The 17215-nt window shown below is 47.9% G+C and overlaps 1 protein-coding gene across 1 annotated transcript in view; it reads left to right on the top strand.

The window, feature by feature from the left end:
* The window catches only part of COLGALT2 (collagen beta(1-O)galactosyltransferase 2), a 33947-nt gene that overhangs the window by 612 nt on the left and 16120 nt on the right, over positions 1-17215 (top strand). The gene's annotated exons all lie outside the window — the stretch shown is intronic.

The following is a 17215-nucleotide window of genomic DNA, read 5'->3' on the forward strand; positions in this document are numbered from 1 at the left end:
GTGTGCGGCGGGCGGAGGGTCGGAGCCGATGGGGGCTGCCTCTGTCTGCGGAGGGGAAAAAAAAATCTCTTATCTAGATGTCAGTGGTGAGAGCGACGGGACCTGCCTTAAATACGCGTTGGTACGCGTGGGAAAGGAGATGTAAGGCCTGACCCGCAGCTTGCTGAGCCCCCGCTCCTGGTTGCTGAAAGTATCCCGGTGTGTGGGATATTGCTTCGACCCCGCAGCCCCCAGCCACGGTGTGGGTGCAGTGGGTGTGTGCCGTGCCTTCCAGTGTGTAGGAGTTCTGCTGTTCTGGATCGCATCCCGTGAGATAGGCTCTCAGAAAGAGCAAGGAGGTGCTGGCACAGGCTGCCCAAGGAGCTGGTGGAGTCACCGTGCCTGTTCAAGAACCGTGGAGACATGGCACTGAGGGACCTGGTGGGGTGGGCTGGGGTTGGCCTTGGGGGTCTTAGAGGTCTTCTCCAACCGTAACGATTCTGTGTGAGTAGATGCCATCAGGCCTCTGCACACCTGTGTTGGAGCAAGGTGTGCTCGCTCAGTGTTTGTGGGATGCAACAGGAGCTGTAGGTGTGGACCTGTTGGTCAGAGCAGAGCTTGGCATGCTTCTTGCTGTAAAAGTGCAGAATAAAGGTTTGTTTTTGGTTTCTTCAAAGTCCTGCAGAGCACTGGTTGCCTCTACGATTTTTTTTTTTAATGTATTTCTTGCATTATGCTTAATTGGCTTATTGTCTCTGCAGTGTAAAAGTGTTTGTGTGGATTGTTGATGAGATTATGACCCAAGATAACTTAAAAATGTGCCAAAGTTTCCATAACAAGTGGGGTGGTACTCTTAAGAGGACTGTGTGCAGACACAAGGCATGGATAGCCTGGAAAAACTTGTGCTGAAAATGGCAAGCTTTTCAAAACAAGAATGCCTAAATGTCACGGCAGTTGAAAAGGCACTGCAGCCCTGGGAGCTGCTCCAGAGAAGCAGCACCTGCAGAGGTAGCAGTTCCTCAGTGGGTTTGGGGACACTGGGACGTGAAGAGCTCCCTGAGAGGAGACCCACTGAGAAGAAATGATAAATGAAATATAACATAGGTTGGAAAAGACCTCTGTGATCACGAGCCTCCGTAGCTGAGCGAGTGCTTTCCGTGGCTGAATTCCAGGATGTCCCATGTCCCTGTGCTGTGCCTTTGGGCTCAGTGGCAGCGGAGTGGTGGCTGTCGCATTCCTTTGCTGCCACTCGTCTTGTACTTAAAAGCTTCTTGAGTAAGTCAGCATTCAGAAGTACCCAAATGTAGATCTTCAGAATGCAAATTACAAACACGTATCGTCTCTTTAACTTCCATATGGGCTCTGTATTGCTTGAGGGCTTAAATTCAGCAGTGGATTCCTCAGATTTCTGGGGTGGAAGTTTTGAGTGACAGCAAAGATGGGTCAGAAGATGAGGAATGAGTTTGAAGCAGACATGGAATTTTCTGTCAGTACGTGCCAGTCCTCCTTAGTCTGGTCCCTAACAATCTGTACCCCAGGCAGCCTTGTACTCCGTTCTTCCCCTTGGTCCTAATGCTGATTTGTGGTGGTGGTGAGCAGCCTGGGAAGGACTTGCTGGCTGCATACGCCCTAATGAATTGAGCAGGCTGCTTGGTTGGAGGCCAGCTGGCATGCTGCAACCCGGGTCCTTGCAGTTAAACGCTTCCTTCCTTCCCCCTCCAGGAATTGGGAGGCCTGTTGGGAATGGACCCTTGCCTGCAATAACCCTGGCCACTTTGGGGGCTGTTTTTCTTGTTCTGAACAAGTGTAGAGATGGGTTTATTTCTTTGAAAGAAATCCATTCAATTACAGGCTGTGGATGCTCCATCCCTGGAGGTGTTCAAGGCCAGGTTGGATAGGGCTCTGGACAACCTGGGCTAGTACCAGATCTGGAGGTTGGTGGTCCTGCTTGTGACAGGGGGTTGGAACTTGACAATCCTTGGGGTCCCTTCCAGCCCAAGCCATTCTATGATAGATAAGGACCATCTTGGCTGGAGTGAGCAGAGTAAACGTTTATGTATTCAGCAGTTATTGCTCTGGCTTACACTTCCCTTATGCTCAGATGAGGTGTCGGTGCAGCAGGGAAAGCTGCCTGTAATTTCACCTTTAAGTGCCTGTTAGCGAGGGGCTGTTTGCTGTCTCATCTTTTAGCACCCCGGGGATTAAGTACCTGTGTAAATGAGTTGGCACTGATCAGCGGGAATTGGGTTACTGTTGAAAGCCTGAGCCCGTCCTGCAGGATGGAGTGTCCTTGTGCTTCAGAAATGGTAATGTGAGCTGGGGGGTGGGGGTGGAAGGTTGGGTGTTGGGTCACTGGGGATGCTGTAATGCTGCTCCAGGGAGAGAGTGGCTTGGACTCCAAAGAGCGAGTGTAGCCAAAATTAGAAGCTGATGAGATCAGTGTAATAATGATAACTTTCATAATTACACATCATTAGTCTACAGCTAGCTCATGATACCATATCTAAGTGTCTTCTTATTCTGCAGCAGTTTACTTTTAAATGTGAGAAATTCCATATGAGAAGACTTGCTGGTAAGATGCGGAAGCCACTGGAAACCTTGGTGGGTGTTAGGTCTCCCTGGGAAGCATCGGCTTTCAGGTTTGCTTCTGTTGGTGCGACAAGGTCACATCTACCTTCGCAGCCAGCATCACTTGGTTGGGAGTGCTGAGGCTGCCGGCTCTCATCACAGACTTACGTGGAGTGGGATGGGACCTGCGCAGCCTTGGAGCTGTGAGTCCAGTGACTAACGTGTTGTGCAACATCCTGTGCTAATCTGACCTCCAGAGGCCTTGCACTGAAGTAACAACATCAGGAGAAAGTCTAGGGGTGAAATACTTTACTTCCTAGCTGGGAAAACTGGGAAGAAAGGCTGGGTAACCTACACGAGAGTTTTGACTTGTTTAGGACCAGAGACAGTATTCTTAATTGACGTTTCTTGATTCTTCTTCCTTACTGAGGCCATTTTTACACTTCGGTGCTGTAAATATGTGTAAGAAATGGAAAATTGTGGAAGGCTGAATGATGATCCCATCCCAATATCCACAGTAACTTTGTCCTTTGGGTCTGCCTCGCTCATCCAGGCCTTGGCAAACTTAGGGAATGACATCATGAAGTCCTCCAGCAGAAACATTTGATGGGAAGCCGAAATTACGGCTGTGCCTAACTGAGGTCTGCACAGCAAGGCTTAAACTGCTCTGCTGCAGCTGAACTCCTCACAGCACTGCAGAGCAATGGTAAAGTTTAAGCATCGGCTGCGAGATGGCAAACATTTGCTGGGTAGCAGCAGTTTCTCTTTTTCTCTTTGCCTGCTGTGCTCTTAAATTGCCAGATCTGATGCCTCTTTTGTTGTGTTGGAGAGCATCATGCCTCATGTCTTGTATTAGGGTTCACTAGACAAGAGTGTGAATATTGGGGTCTTTCATAATGAGTGCTTGGGGAGTGATCATACTGTGAAAATACGTAAGCACTCTCTGGAACTAGTTAATGTTATATGTTGCGGGGCGTGTTTTAAATTGTTTTGTGTAATTCTGTGTGTTTCATATCTTTCAAAATGCAACCATTTATTTGGACTGCTGCCATCTGAGATGGCTGTACCCTGTTGTCCATTTGTCTCCTTCTTAGGAATGGCCTGCTAGGTGCCTTGTGATGCTGCTTTTTTATGTAGAGAGGAGATTACAGTATGATACTCTGCTGTTACAAAGAAACAACGTGGGAGAGAGGGTGTTGTCAAATGTTATTTCTTCCTAAAAGCTTTGGGATGCTTTCAGACGTCAAGGAGAACTAATTTTCAGGATTGATTTGATATTTATTAAGTACAAAGTAGGGATGAGAAGACCTCAAAGAATCCTCTGTCTGTTCCTGCCCAGGATCCCAGGGGACAGAGGGAGCAAATTATGGGGCACAGTATCCTGCCTGGCTGGCTGCAGTGTGCATACTGAGCTGTGGGTTGAAGGGCATTCCTCATCTTTTACATAAAGCACTGCAACACCTGCAGCTGTTTATCTGAGTCCTCTGAGACTGAAAGTCTTCATGTTCGGGGTCGGGATGCTGTAAAAATAGAGCAGAGGTACACATGGTGTGCAGAACATGGGGAGCTGCCCATTGCTGGCAGTGCTGTGGGGCATCCCAAGAGGGATGTGTGAGCTGTGGGGTGGGGACAGGGCTGTGATGAGCACAGGGGGCTGCTTGTGTTGGCACCTGGAATGTCCTTCCTTGGGGTGACAGCTCAGGCTTTGTGTTATTCCAACCTATCGGAGTGCATTTAATTTCCTTTATTTTAATGAAGCATAGCTTAGGCTGATGACGTTTTTAGCTTCATCTTCAAAGGTGGATTAGAGCTAATGGGGCCCACATGCATCAAGATTTCAGGCTAGAGGAAGAAATAATAACAGACATAAACAAATGGCTTAACGTTGTATCGGAGACTGAGTAAGGAGGGCTTGAGCTGTGCTGGTGCAGTTCCTTTGAGAGGGGTGAGCATTTATTTGAGACAAACAAAAAGCTGAGAAATAAGTCCTTGTTCAGGAGTGATGTTCTGTTTTTTACGTGGTTAACATATCTTCCCCACTTATTAACATGTAACGGGGAAAACAGAACAAAAAATCAGAATGTTATTTGGGGCATTTAGCATGTTTTGCCAAAGCCACGTTCTTTTCCAGGGTCTTTTCAAATACTGGCACTGCTGAAGGTGTCAGCTTCGGTGTTACCCCTCTTGTCCCTGTGTTGTGACACGTGGAAATGAACAGGTTGCTCACTGTGAACTCTTGTTGCCTGTATGTGCTGGTAGGAATAGCACATCTCTTCCTAAGCAAAAGCAGATCCTGATCTTGGCCAAAAAATGCATTAAACTTGAAACCGTCCCACCTGCTCCCTAGGGCTTAGGTAGGGGAGCCCAAATGCTGCAGCTGGGCTCACATAAGCTCTTTCACATCAGTGTTGAAAGGCTTCGGCTCCAGCAGGGATTGGTTTTTCTCTGAGGCGGAAAAATAAGATTTTCATTTATGCATATTTTCAGCCAGGCTGCAGGCTTCCCCCTTCGTTTGGAAAGGACTGCTTGCTTGTTTTTTCCTCTTTGATCCCACAGCAGGGCAAGGCAACGTGTGGCTCTGCTCTGGTCTGACTTTTGCCCACTGGCAGCTGAGGTGGTGTGAGCTGTGGGTGTGTGGGAGCTGACAGCAGGTGGCTGTCTGCTGGTGGCATAGCAGAACCTCAGTGTGGCTGCTTGCTCAGCAGCTGTTCCCAAATGAGATAACAGCACCGTGCCTCTGGGAGCAGCCCAGGAATTTAAAGCTGCAGCTTGTGTTATTTCCTCAGTGTTTTCAGGCATCTGTGTCCTTAGAAGGTACTTAAGAAAACTGGAGGAGAAAAGGCTGTTTTCCAGCGCTCGTGCTTTGATCTGCTAATTATGACGTGGAAGTTGAATGTGTAACTCTGCCAAATGCAAATGCTGATTTTTTTTTTTATTATTTTTTTATTTATTATTTATTTATTTATTTATTTATTTATTTGCTTGTTCGTTGATTCAAAGCCATGTATTATACCCCAGGAGACTTCAACCAAACAAATCAGAGCTCCCACAGTCTGACCGATGGCCAGAAGGAGCCTCATGGCAGGGCCCTGGGACAACATCAGCTTGGGTTTTGGAGAAAGGAGCAGTGAGAAGTCCTTTGTTCCTCTCATTGCATTGAGAGTCACAGAGGAACGTGAAATGCAAAGTTCTGCTGATGTTACTGATGCAGCAGCAGAGCTCTTCTCCCTCCCTTAATTATCAGCACTTACAGAGGGATGCTGGGATGTTATGCCACTTCTGCATCAAAAATAAACGAATGCATCCAGTTGAGATTAAAAACTCTTTGGAGAGGAGCCACTGTATTATTTTAACTGTTTGGTGCAGAGCTGAGGAGCACAGGTGCGGGTTGCTGACCTCAGCTGCACTGACTCTGGCTGTAGCTGTGAGCTGTTTCCCTGATGAGCGCTGGAGTGTGGTCCTTGGCTGCCTCCTCCCACTGCCTGCCAGCAGGGAAGTGACTTTTGGGGGGAGATCCGTCTCCCAGCTGCAGTGCTGTGCGGGAAGACGAATAAACGCTGCAGCAGAAACAGCCCCTGGAGGGGCACGCTCAGGGCTTGGGCTGGTGTGGTGAGCTAGCAGTGTCCCAGGAGCCTGGTGTGAGATCCCAGGGCCCCAAGGTTTTGCTGTATGTACCCTACGTGGGAGATTCGGCACTGAGATGTGTATTAATGCTATGAATTCCCCTTGAGGATTAGTGCAGAATGTGCGTTTGCTCTCAAAAATGCTTCTTAAATGATTAGTTCTGTTCCCGTAGCCTGACACTGTAATGTGCAAAGACAATGACACAAATGCTGTGAAAGGAAGCGAAAGGCACAGCAGTTCTGTGCACAGGTCAGTGCACTCAAATAGCTGGTGCCCCAGAGCCCCTCTGTGCTGGGGGATGGAGGGCCAGGGTGGGAATGGCACTGCTGGGGCCAAGGCTTGTGTTGTCTTCCCAGACACAAACAGAAGCCTTGCTGGGTCTCATTTCTACATGCTGGGAGGTTAGAAGGAGTTCTGGCGTCTATAAGGAAGAATGAAATACAGGCCTTCTGTTCCTAATTCTTGTCTAGAGTTGGCTGGAAAGGTGGCCTAAAAGGCTGTGGTGGTTCCATTGTAGTTCAACTGCAGCGATCGGAAGGGGTTGGAGTTGAGACCCCATTTAGCACTTGGGAGGGAAAGGCCCAAGAAGTCACAGCTGTAGGTGATGAGAGGCCCTTGGTGATAGCAGCAGTGTGTTTGGTGTTAAAGTGGTATTGGCTCACTGGGTATAGCTGGGAAGGTCAGGTTGGGGAGGAGGTAGGTGCCATTTGGGGTTGATGCCTTTTGTTCTATCTCATGTTAGAGTTCGGTCTCTTGTACAAGTAGGATTCGGAGTAGCTCTGAGAATTAGGTTTATGATGGAAGAATGGAGAGTTTTAAGGTTGTAGCAAGCCTTATTGAATTTGGGTTTGGAAAGGAGTGTGTGGTCAGCAGGAGCACAATCCTTGTATTCTCCGTTCTGGTACAGTTTATCCATTACTTCTAGTAATGGCTAGGGGATGTGAAAGTTCTGGCACTCAAGTCTCTGCTGGATTCTGCTGCTTCTCCAGAGTTAAGAGGTTTCTTGCATGGGTGGGTGGATGTGCGTTCTGCTTGGGCATAAACGAGGGACCTCTTTACCATGGCTGGAGGTTAGCCTTCAGGTTTTGAAATCAATCTTATTGACTGTCAAGTAAATCTCATGGCCCAAAGCAGCTTCTGGATGCAGTGTGTTCCAGATGATACATGGCTTCTTCAGTAGGAGGCTGCTGTTTAGTTGTCATAGATGACTGGCTTCAGGATTCTGGAGGAGCCTCCTCAGGTTCTTCTAAATAAGTTACTGGAGAGTAATAACTGCTTTTGGGTCTTCTGCCTCTTCAAATATTTTCTTCCTTCAGCACTTGCTGATGGAGCCATTGGTTACGCTTATTTTTCAAAACAATCTGAAATGAGTGCTGTGTATGTGACTGGAATATGAAAATGTCACTGCTTTCAAATATTTTCGCTTAATTTATTATGAGTGCAAATCAGGATTTAAGTATAAATTACCATTTTAAGCCACAGAGTGGGCTCGTGTTACACATTTAATGACTCCTAGCATACGCGCTCTTTTCTTTCCCTCCCCCCATCCTTATTTCTCACACAAACAAGTCAGTTGTTGCTTCCACAAAGTCTTGTCAATGAGTTGTTATTTCAGACTGGTGAGCTCATAGCTGTCTGCTGGCAGAACTCTGCTCTGACTTCTTCCCACAAACTAAGGCTGCTGCCAGGATTTTTTGCCTCATACCTGAGCCTTGAAGGAAGCTCTCAGAGAGTGAGCATCAGACTGCTATCAGAGGGGTTCCAGTACGAGCACCACAACCTGTCTTTTTGGACCAGCCTATCTTCATATGCAATCATAAAATTGGTAAAGTTGGAAAAGATCTTTAGATCACCAAGCCCACTGACCACATCCTTCAGTGCTTCATCTCCATGGCTCAGGAGCACCTCTGGGGATGGTGACCCCACCGCCTCCTGGGCAGCCCGTTCCAGTGTATTGCCACTTGTTCAGAGAAGAAATTTCCCCAATATCCTGTATATGTGGGTACAGGTGTACCACAGAGGAGGCTTGCTGGGGGAGAATGTAGTTCAAGTCTCTCTCAATTACTTTTTCCTTCTCCAGCAGAGTGGGAACTCAAAGGGAAAAGGAGTTTGGTGTTGCAGCTGAACTCCTGCCTGACTGCCCAGCTCCTGGTGCTGCTGCAGGGTGCGTGGCCAAGCTGCTTACTGTGCTTATGGGGCAGCCTGCTGATAAAGAAAAACATCTGCTCATGACAGCTTTTAGGCACGTAGCTGTGAGACCGCAGCGTGTAGACCCAAACTGCAGCTTTTTCTGCTCTGGGAGACGTATTTCTTCCAGATCTACTGAATCAAGAAAGATTTATTTCCTCTAGGTCTCCTGAACTGACAGCACAGATGGAGCTACAGAGCACTTCGAGCTCTGGCATGGAAGTTAGGAACGTATTTGGGAGAAACCGAATAGGGAGCCAAAACACTGAGATTTCAGCTTGTTAGATCTTATATCAGGTTACATGGTCTGAATAAGTCAGTGGAATGCTTTAGCACAAATGTTCCTGGTGCAACGGTCTGCGAGGTCTCTGCTCTCTGCCTTGGGTAACAACTGGAGCCTGAGAAACGAGGGCTGCAACTGAGAAGATCCTCAGCAAGCGTGACAGCTCACCCTGTTATCTGCTCTTTGGTCCTGCCAGGCAGCGGCTGAGCGAGGAGCTGGCAGATGTTTAGGAGAGACCAGAACGATGTTTCCTCTGAGACAGACTTTGTTGCTCAGTTTTTCCATGAAGAAAATCAGCGATTGGTTCTGTATCACCGATTTCAGAAATCCCCCTGGTGGCCACTTGCTTGTACGACCCATCACAACCGGCGTGCAGAGGATATGGCACATCGCATCGTGTGGGTTTCAAATGCAGCTTTTGGTGGCTTACGTGAAAGGCATCAGCTAAAGATCCTAAGCCATTTTCAGATGAAAGTCAGGAGGGGAAAAAAGAAAAACAACCAAACATAAAACTGTCTTGAGTGGCAATGCTGAAATAGTGACAGTGAGTGATTTTTTGCCCATGGCATATCGTAGGTTAAATATCTACTGGATACCCTGGAGCCATCCTCCCACCCAGGTGGAAGAATGCTGCTGGATGAGCATCGTGCCACGAGCAAGGGCTTTGGGCCAGCACGTGTCCCTGTTGGAACTGCTGGGTCCTGGGGGTGTGTGGGGGAGTCTCACGCTGACAGCATGAAGCTTTGGCTCAGCCGTGTCTTTGCAGTTTGTTCACAGGCAACGACTGTGGTAGTGCTGTGAGTCTGTCCCCCTGGAGGTGGCACAGATGGAAACCATGCTCTGCAAAATAAACGTTTGCACTATGGAACTTCCAGTTGTCCAGTAAACTTAATCTCAGCAATCTCTCGCTTGCTACTAAGTGCTCATTTCCTTTATTTACATCTCTGTGATGAAGGAAAAGTTATTCTCAAACTGCTTCTGTGGTCAGGATTAAGGATTAATGAATTTAGAGAAATGAGGCATGCGTGCTTTTCTCCATGTGCATTTACCATGTTTGCTTGGCTCTCCATGAAGTTCCCTGGAAGCATGCAGGGGACAGACCCGCAGTGAGAGCGGTGGAGCTCCATGTAGTGTCGTGGCACTGAGGGGCACGGTGGTGATGGTTTGATGGTTGGACTAGGTGACCTTAGTGGTCTTTTCCAGCCTTAATGTTTCTGTGGTAGTGATCCCACGGTTTGTTTAAATGCCACTTAACAATCCCATTTCCTCAGCTGGCAATGAGAAAGGCACAGCTTTTTTTGGCATTACTCTGCATCCCTTTTAATGTGCAAGATTAGGGAAATGCTGAGAACTTGGTTTGTGTCTTTCTCCATTTTTTATTAAGCCAGCCATCAGTGTACCACTGTTTTTCCATCAGTTTGAGAGCAGTCATTCTTTCCCCAGATAAAATATGTTCTGACTCAGAAACCCATCGCATGGTATGTGTGTTTGCAAAGCAGTAGCCACGTGTCATGCATGTGTGCCTGGGCCTCCTTCAGAGGGGAGGCCCCGTGGATTCCTGCACGTGTGAGCAAAATAAGAGCTGACAAATGAAAGAGATCCTGGGCTCAGAAGTTTTAGCTGCCCCAGAGTACTTGGAATTTTAAAGTGCTTTGCTTACACATAGCTGTTATGTGATGAAGTTGTTGGTTTTATTGCACTAATTCAGAGGAGCTGCTCTTAGATTTCATCCACTTGTTTCTTAAATGTGTGCAGGTATGTCTGATCCTGGAGATGTGTTTTTTTTTCTGAAGTACAAGTGCTTCACTGCTTTGAAAAGTAGACCCAGAACTGCAGCTCTTTTCTTTGATGAAGGCACCTGAGCAGAAAGGGAGGCTTTGCCTTTGAGCTTTTGAGAGCTTCCCGAAAGCCACATGGAAGAAAAAGTTGCTCTAGAGATTGCCATGGCTGCAGATCTACCAAAGTGTGACAAATACTCTGTGAACGTGTTAAGTAAACAGCCCTGCAGCAGCGGAACGTTTGTAGTTTATTTCGGCGTATATCCCGGAAGGGAGGGTAGGCATGGTTTATCGTTCCCAGCCTGACACCCACTCCTCTTCTGTGACCTGTGAAAATCCATTAATCTCTTTGCTTTTGTTTCCCTCTCTGCAAAACAGAACGATAGAGCTGCTGAGTGCAGTGCACAGAGGCCTTTGTTGTGTTTTTTGGGGCCTCCGTGATGCTGGGTTTCCTGGTGCACCACCAGGATGGGGACACCCAGCCATCTCAGTGGGGAAGCTCTAAAATCTGTCTCCCAGAGAAATTTGAACTGATAGGTTGACTACTTCATGTTTAGGTAGGTAGGTTGGTTGGCTTGTTTCCGTATTCAAAGCCTCTCAGTATAGGAGGTATCACCTTCCCAGCTGTTTCTTCATCTGAAATTGGCAGATGATGTTACAGGTGGCAACCAGCAAAACTATTTCACATGCCAAGGCTGAATATTTTTTTTCCAGCTTGGCTGTAGCAGTTGTTTTTTGAATTTCTTCCTTAATTACATATACAAGGTTGTTAGCCATTTGCCAGCAAATATGACATAATCCATTTATTTTGAAGCCCTGCACTGTTCCATGCAGTTCAGAGCAGCTCAGTTTCCCAGTGTAACTGGCTACTTAAGAAAGTAAGTTAGGCCAGAACTACCAAATTTTAGGTTCCATGCTGGCTTCAGCAAACCGTCAGCCCAAAATAACTTAGTCATGACTGCAAGCTTAATGTTGATGAGACCAAAAGTTGGCAAAGCCTGTGCCAAGTGAGAAGATGATAAAACCCACCGTGCTTTTGTTTGCTCAGAGTCTGCAGTCTGCATGTCACCAGGTGCTGCGTATGGTCAACATTATCTTGTACGTTCACAGGGAGAGATGGTGCTTTGATTCTGCCTGTCTGTGGTGTTATAGGAACAAAGTGCCCTGGCTGACTGATTGTAGGAGCTCTTTATGGCTGGGTGGTGGTGGCGACTAGGTTGTGAACAGGAAGGTCTACTCTCCGTACAAGAGATGAGCACAGAGGGAAAATCAGATCCTGAGCATCAGACGTAGCTGAACAGGGCAGTGAAGACGTGGCAGAGGTCTGAGCCCTCTGGAGCCAGTGGAGTGCCTGGAAGCAGGGACTGGATAAAGCCCCTGCAGCAGAGAGGAAAGCTGTGCAGCCATTCTCTGTCTTACCATGTGGAGACGGAACCAATGAGTTGGAGCTGTGTTGGATGTTTGATTTATTTTTAGTTTCCTTGCAGTACCTTTACTGTATGCTCCTTTGCAACGTACCACAGACTGCAGAGGCAGCACACGTGCCTTACTGTGAAGGCAGATTGCCCTGGCCTGCACCCCTCAGCTGCTCTCATTTCCTCTCCATCTGGCAGGCAGCTGCCCAGGAGCAGCGTGTGCTCCATGGCCATCCTCTAAGCTGTGCTTTCAGCCTCCTCCAGCAGCAGAGCTGATGCAGGCACCTTGGATACCTTTGGAAGAAGCAGCTGAGAAATTGGTTTCTGACTTTATTTCTCTGCACTGAATCTGGGGTTTTGTATTCTCCGCACTTGCCTTGTTTGCCTGTAGGCAGCCAGCAGGAAAGTGTTTACCATGTGCCCATGCCAGCATTAATCTGGGTGCCTGGCACTAAGAATAGGCTTGTGGTGGTGTGGTGTCAGAAGTTAGGAGTTTCTAGAGGCACAGATTGCTGTTGCTGCCTGCTTAGGTTGTACTGGGGATTGCATTACAGAGATGCAGATGTGGGCAGCGGGTCTGATGGGTGTATTGAGATTGGCACTTCCAGGGTAAGCAAAAGGGAAATGGTGTTCTGTGGGCTGAACGCAAACCCAACACACTTTTCCTGTGAGAACGTGGGCCCCTGCATAGCAAACCTGGACCTACACTAGATGTGCTTTTCTTGTGACTTACCTTTCACAAACACATAGGAAATAATTTCCAGGTGTCTACTGATCACAGTATGAAAGCTGCTGCTCTACAGCCATTCTGAGGTTGAGTTCCTTTGAAAACATCCTGCTGACTTTGGCTGTTCCTGTTTTTTAAGTCTAACACCTGGTAAAATGCACTCACCCGATCTGCCCGATCTGCTCTGAGCATCAGGGAAGGTTTTCCCTTCCTGCCTGGGCTTAAGTTTGTCTTTTTATTTTGTATTATCCACTCCTAGTGGGAGCATCGCAGATTGCTGGAGTGGAAAGAAATCCATGTGCATAAGCAATGGGAGAAAACTGATCTTAATGTAAGTGCTGGGAATGCTTATGCAAGGCAAGCTCTCTGTTGAGATCCAAACCTTTTAACTTGGCAGTTGGTGTGAGCCATATGGCAGAGGGAGAGGGAGCAAGTTTGCTCTCACCTTGCAGGGCAGGCTGTGCCACCCATGGGGCACACGTGTCATGGCTTTGTCCAGCTCTGCACAGCTGTTGCTTGCAGAAACCCTCCCAGGAGTTGAGACAGGTTGCAGGGCAGCTTTTCCATTCAGCTGTGCAGGTTTAGTACACAGCGCCACGACTGCTATCCAAAAGTCTAAAGAGGTGGTATTTTGCAGGCTGCTGCACAGCAAGTGTGTACTTAAAGTCCTCCAGACTTGCTGAACTGGAAGGTGTCTCAGCATTTGTGCTACCTTTCCCAGAAAGGAAGCTTTCCTGTAGAGATTTCTTTGTCATGTCTCTCTGCACCTGAGTATGTAGGCAAGCAACAACTTGTTGGAGGTGAACTCTGTGCAGTTTTCCCACTAACAGTGCTACTCAGCCTGCAGCAAATTTTCTGGGTCCGCTGGAGAGGCAGGGTCTGGCTGGTGCTCCAGCTGCTGAGCTGGCTTCACATGCTGTGCTGGGGAGGCAGTTGGTGTTGCCTTATCTCCGTTGGGATTTTGTTGAAAGACCAATAGGTGCTCAGCTGCAGAGCAGGCTTGGTTTGTTGAAACCAGGCTAAAAGATGACCGGATGGCAAGGACAGTGCATCCATCACTCCAGGAGCATCTGGTGCTGTCATCATCACATTTGCCTGATGGCTCTTCCCTTTATTCTTGCTGGGATGTGCTTCTTGCCCTCCAACTGACTGCGTGGTAGGAAGCCTGCAGGGTGCTGAGAGTGCTAAGGGTACACTGTGCAGCTCCAGCTCCCCTTTGCCTCCAGCAGCTGGGTTGCATTGTGCTTATATCTGTGCTTTCAACAGGAGAAAGTCTGAGTTGAAAATGAAAGCAGGCCTAAGACGTTCTGATGTGTAGAAGTGACTTACTTTCATTACTTGTGCTCTGCACTGGGAGGAAAGTTGTACAACTTTGGGGAAAAAAAAAAAAAAAAGAGAGAAATGTAAACTATGGAATGACTTCCTTGAGGTGGCAGAAGGCCAGTGAGCTGTGAGCTGAAGCTCACTGAAGGTGAAAGAAATTTCCTGTGCGTTTCAGCAGTGCTTGCATTACATGTACATAGAGGTTAGAGGTTCCACTGAGTCTCCCACTGATGAAAAATATGAAATGCCATTGATTGCTCAACTCCGAGCATCTCTCACCCTTCTAAACATTTTTCTCTCTCTTTCTAGAGGTAAAATCTTTCAGAATAGTTAAGTTTCCATTGCTGCTTTGCTTGTAGGAAAAGCCAGTTATAGAACTGTAGAATCATTAAGGTTGGACAAGACCTCTCAGATCAAATCCAACCCCTGCCCACCCCACCACGCCAACTGTCCGTGTCCCTCAGTGCCACATCTCTGCGGTTCCTGAACAGCTCCAGGGACAGTGACCCCATCACCTCCCTGTGCAGCCCATTCCAATGCCTCACTGCTTCTTCTGGAAGGAAATTTTTCCTGATATCCAACTTGAACCTTCGCCAGCTCAACTTGATGCCATCACCTCTCATGCTATCGCTGTTACCCAGGAGCAGAGGCCGACCCCACCTCGCCACAGCCTCCTTTCAGGCAGTTGCAAAGCAATGAAATCTCCCCTGAGCTCCTCTTCTCCACGGTGCCTCATCACATTCCCTCAGCTGCTCCCCATCACGTTGTGCTCCAGACCCCACACAGCTCCGTGCCCTTCTCTGGACATGATCCAGGGCCTCAGTGTCTTTCGTGCAGTGAGGGGCCCAGATGTGAACACAGCACTGATGTACAGCCCCACCAGAGCTGAGACATGGGGATGATTGCTCCCTGCTCCCGTTAGCCTTTTCTTAAGTTTCTCTCATGGTTCCTATGTGCCTTTTCTTAAGATCTCTTAACCAAACTATATTTTAAATTTGAGTTTCATCTTGGAGAACACTCTAACTACGCTTACATCCTTTTGTGATCTTGTTCTGGTTTGAGACGCAAATCGCTGCGCTCCTATTTACTGTGGCCTAAAAAAATTGGCTGAAAACCTTTGAGAACAGTCTCTAGTGCTGCATTTGGGCAAAGTTTTCACATGAAGGGATCAGTCATTATGTCCCATAACATCCTGCCATTTCCAGTTCACGGAGCAGATTCTCGGCTGGTGAAGACTGAATTTGCCTCTGCTCCAGGATTAGCTTTGTGCATTTCTTACTGCTGCTCTAATTCCTCCTAATTAGAAGCCTGAAATAGAATATTCAGTTTGTTTCCTGTTTTCTTACGTTGTTCAATGTGGGCCAACAAGAACAAATAACTCAAAAGAGTTTTTTTATTTGCAACTATAAAAAGTAAAGCACTGGATGGGCTGACTTGGGTCTGCCTGTCCCTCCTGCTCCAGGCATCAGGGGTCCCTGAGCTGAGGCTTTGTGCTGAGGTCAAGGCAGCCTGCAGGAGGCTGGCAAGGAGGTGGAGAGCTTACTATGTGTCCCTATTTTGGGGACCTTTGGTAACGTGCTATGGGCCTGTACTCAATGTGCTCATTGAAAAATCACTGGAACCATGCAGCTTTAGATCCTGGCTTTCAAAATCTGTCAGATTTTTGTTACCAGTACCAAGAATATTTCTAAACATCAGCATTCCTTCCCAGTGGTTTGCGCACTATAATTAACTTTGAACTGCATTAGCTGGTGTTTCAATTAGTATGGGTAGGAACAAGCTACCCCTTCAGAAATTGGGGTACTGTTGCAACTAATTCCTTGTTTGAGCCCTCCCATAGGCCAGCCACAGTCCTGATCCTATGCTTAGGAAACTCCCTGGGCTTTCTTTATGGAAGTTGTTCCCTTCAAGCCAAGTCTGCTTGGGAATACTTGTGAGGCCAGGTGTGGTGTGTTGTTGTATGTTTGAAGGCTCTGTCTGCACTGGGACGATGATGGAAAGAACTCGAGCAAGACAAAGAGGGGCCTTGGGATGGAAGGGGCAGAGCCTGCTTTGCACTGGAGTGAGAATTTCCCTACTACAGAAGCTGGGGAGGTGTGGAATTTTGGCTGTGTGGTGAAGCTATGAGCTGCCCCGCTCCGATGGCTTTACTGGGCAGATGTTGATTCCTCTGTTGTGTCTTCTGGAGACTTCTGTGTTTGTGCCTGCTGGGCACGGCCCTGTGCTAATAGCAGCAGCTTGATGGCTTGATGCATTGCTGCTGCATCCTCCAGCCATCATTAGTGTGCTGGGAAGCTGTGTTTCTGAGGTCAGTCTCCAGGAACTTCATCTCTTCTTTCTGCATATACTGGAGTGTCCCCCCTCCCCGGTGTTGCATTACTCTGGGTTGGAAGCCAGGAACGTCTGGGAGATTTCTTGGTTAGCGCACAAAGAGAAACCCTGCTGTGTTTTTATGTGTACATTTATATACATCTGTGAGTCATTCCCTTACTTAGGTTTGGAAGGTTGCTGGATGTTGTTAAATTGCTGCTGCTGCCAGCAAAATCTGCTATCCATGAGTGGCTGAAGGGCAAGGGGAATGAGAGGAGACATTTGTTGCATTCCTGTACTGTGAGGTCCTTCTCTTGTACAGTTGCCCAGGCCGGGAGCCGTGCTGCTCCTGTGCCTCCACGCTGCTGCTGGGGCTCCCACCACCCCTGCTGGGAGGGACGCAGCTAATGTGGGAAAAACCACCAGACCTGCTAACAAATCAACAGCAACAAAATCCCACCCCGAAAAACAAGATACTCCCAAAAGCCCGTCCTGAATTAAGGAAAAAACCCCGGGATATATGGTGGGTTGCTGCAAAGCCAAAAAGGTCTGACTCAGTTCGACTCCTAGCAGCGTGATTAAATACTTAAACAGTTCTCTGAATGTGAGCCTGAACGCTGGGACCTTACTGATGAGGTGTTGCGAGTGTAATTGTGCAGAGTACACGGTGGCAAGAAGAGTTGACATCTGTTCAACGTCTGAGCTGCACTGTGTGAGCTGGCTTGGTGGGTCTGACCGTATATTGCTGCCTGATCCCACAGATACCTGTGGGACTGGAGGTGTCCTTCACAGGCCAGTGGCTGCAGGGCACAGCTGATGGTCCAGAGTGCATAAATGAAGTCTGCAAGGCAGCGGAGCATTTCTCTGCCATGTAGGATCCGTGTCTTCTCTTCCCATCTCTCTCAGCTGCACTGTTCCCTGTGCAGGGTAATTCATCTCTGGCTCACAGTGGAAATTGCCAGTTAGTTGGTTTTGGTGTTTTGGAATTGGTTCTCTAAGTCTGGCAGTGTTCAAACAAAAA

The sequence above is a fragment of the Meleagris gallopavo genome, chromosome 10 (assembly GCF_905368555.1).
Source record: "Meleagris gallopavo chromosome 10, MGAL_WU_HG_1.1, whole genome shotgun sequence".
NCBI lineage: Eukaryota > Metazoa > Chordata > Aves > Galliformes > Phasianidae > Meleagris > Meleagris gallopavo.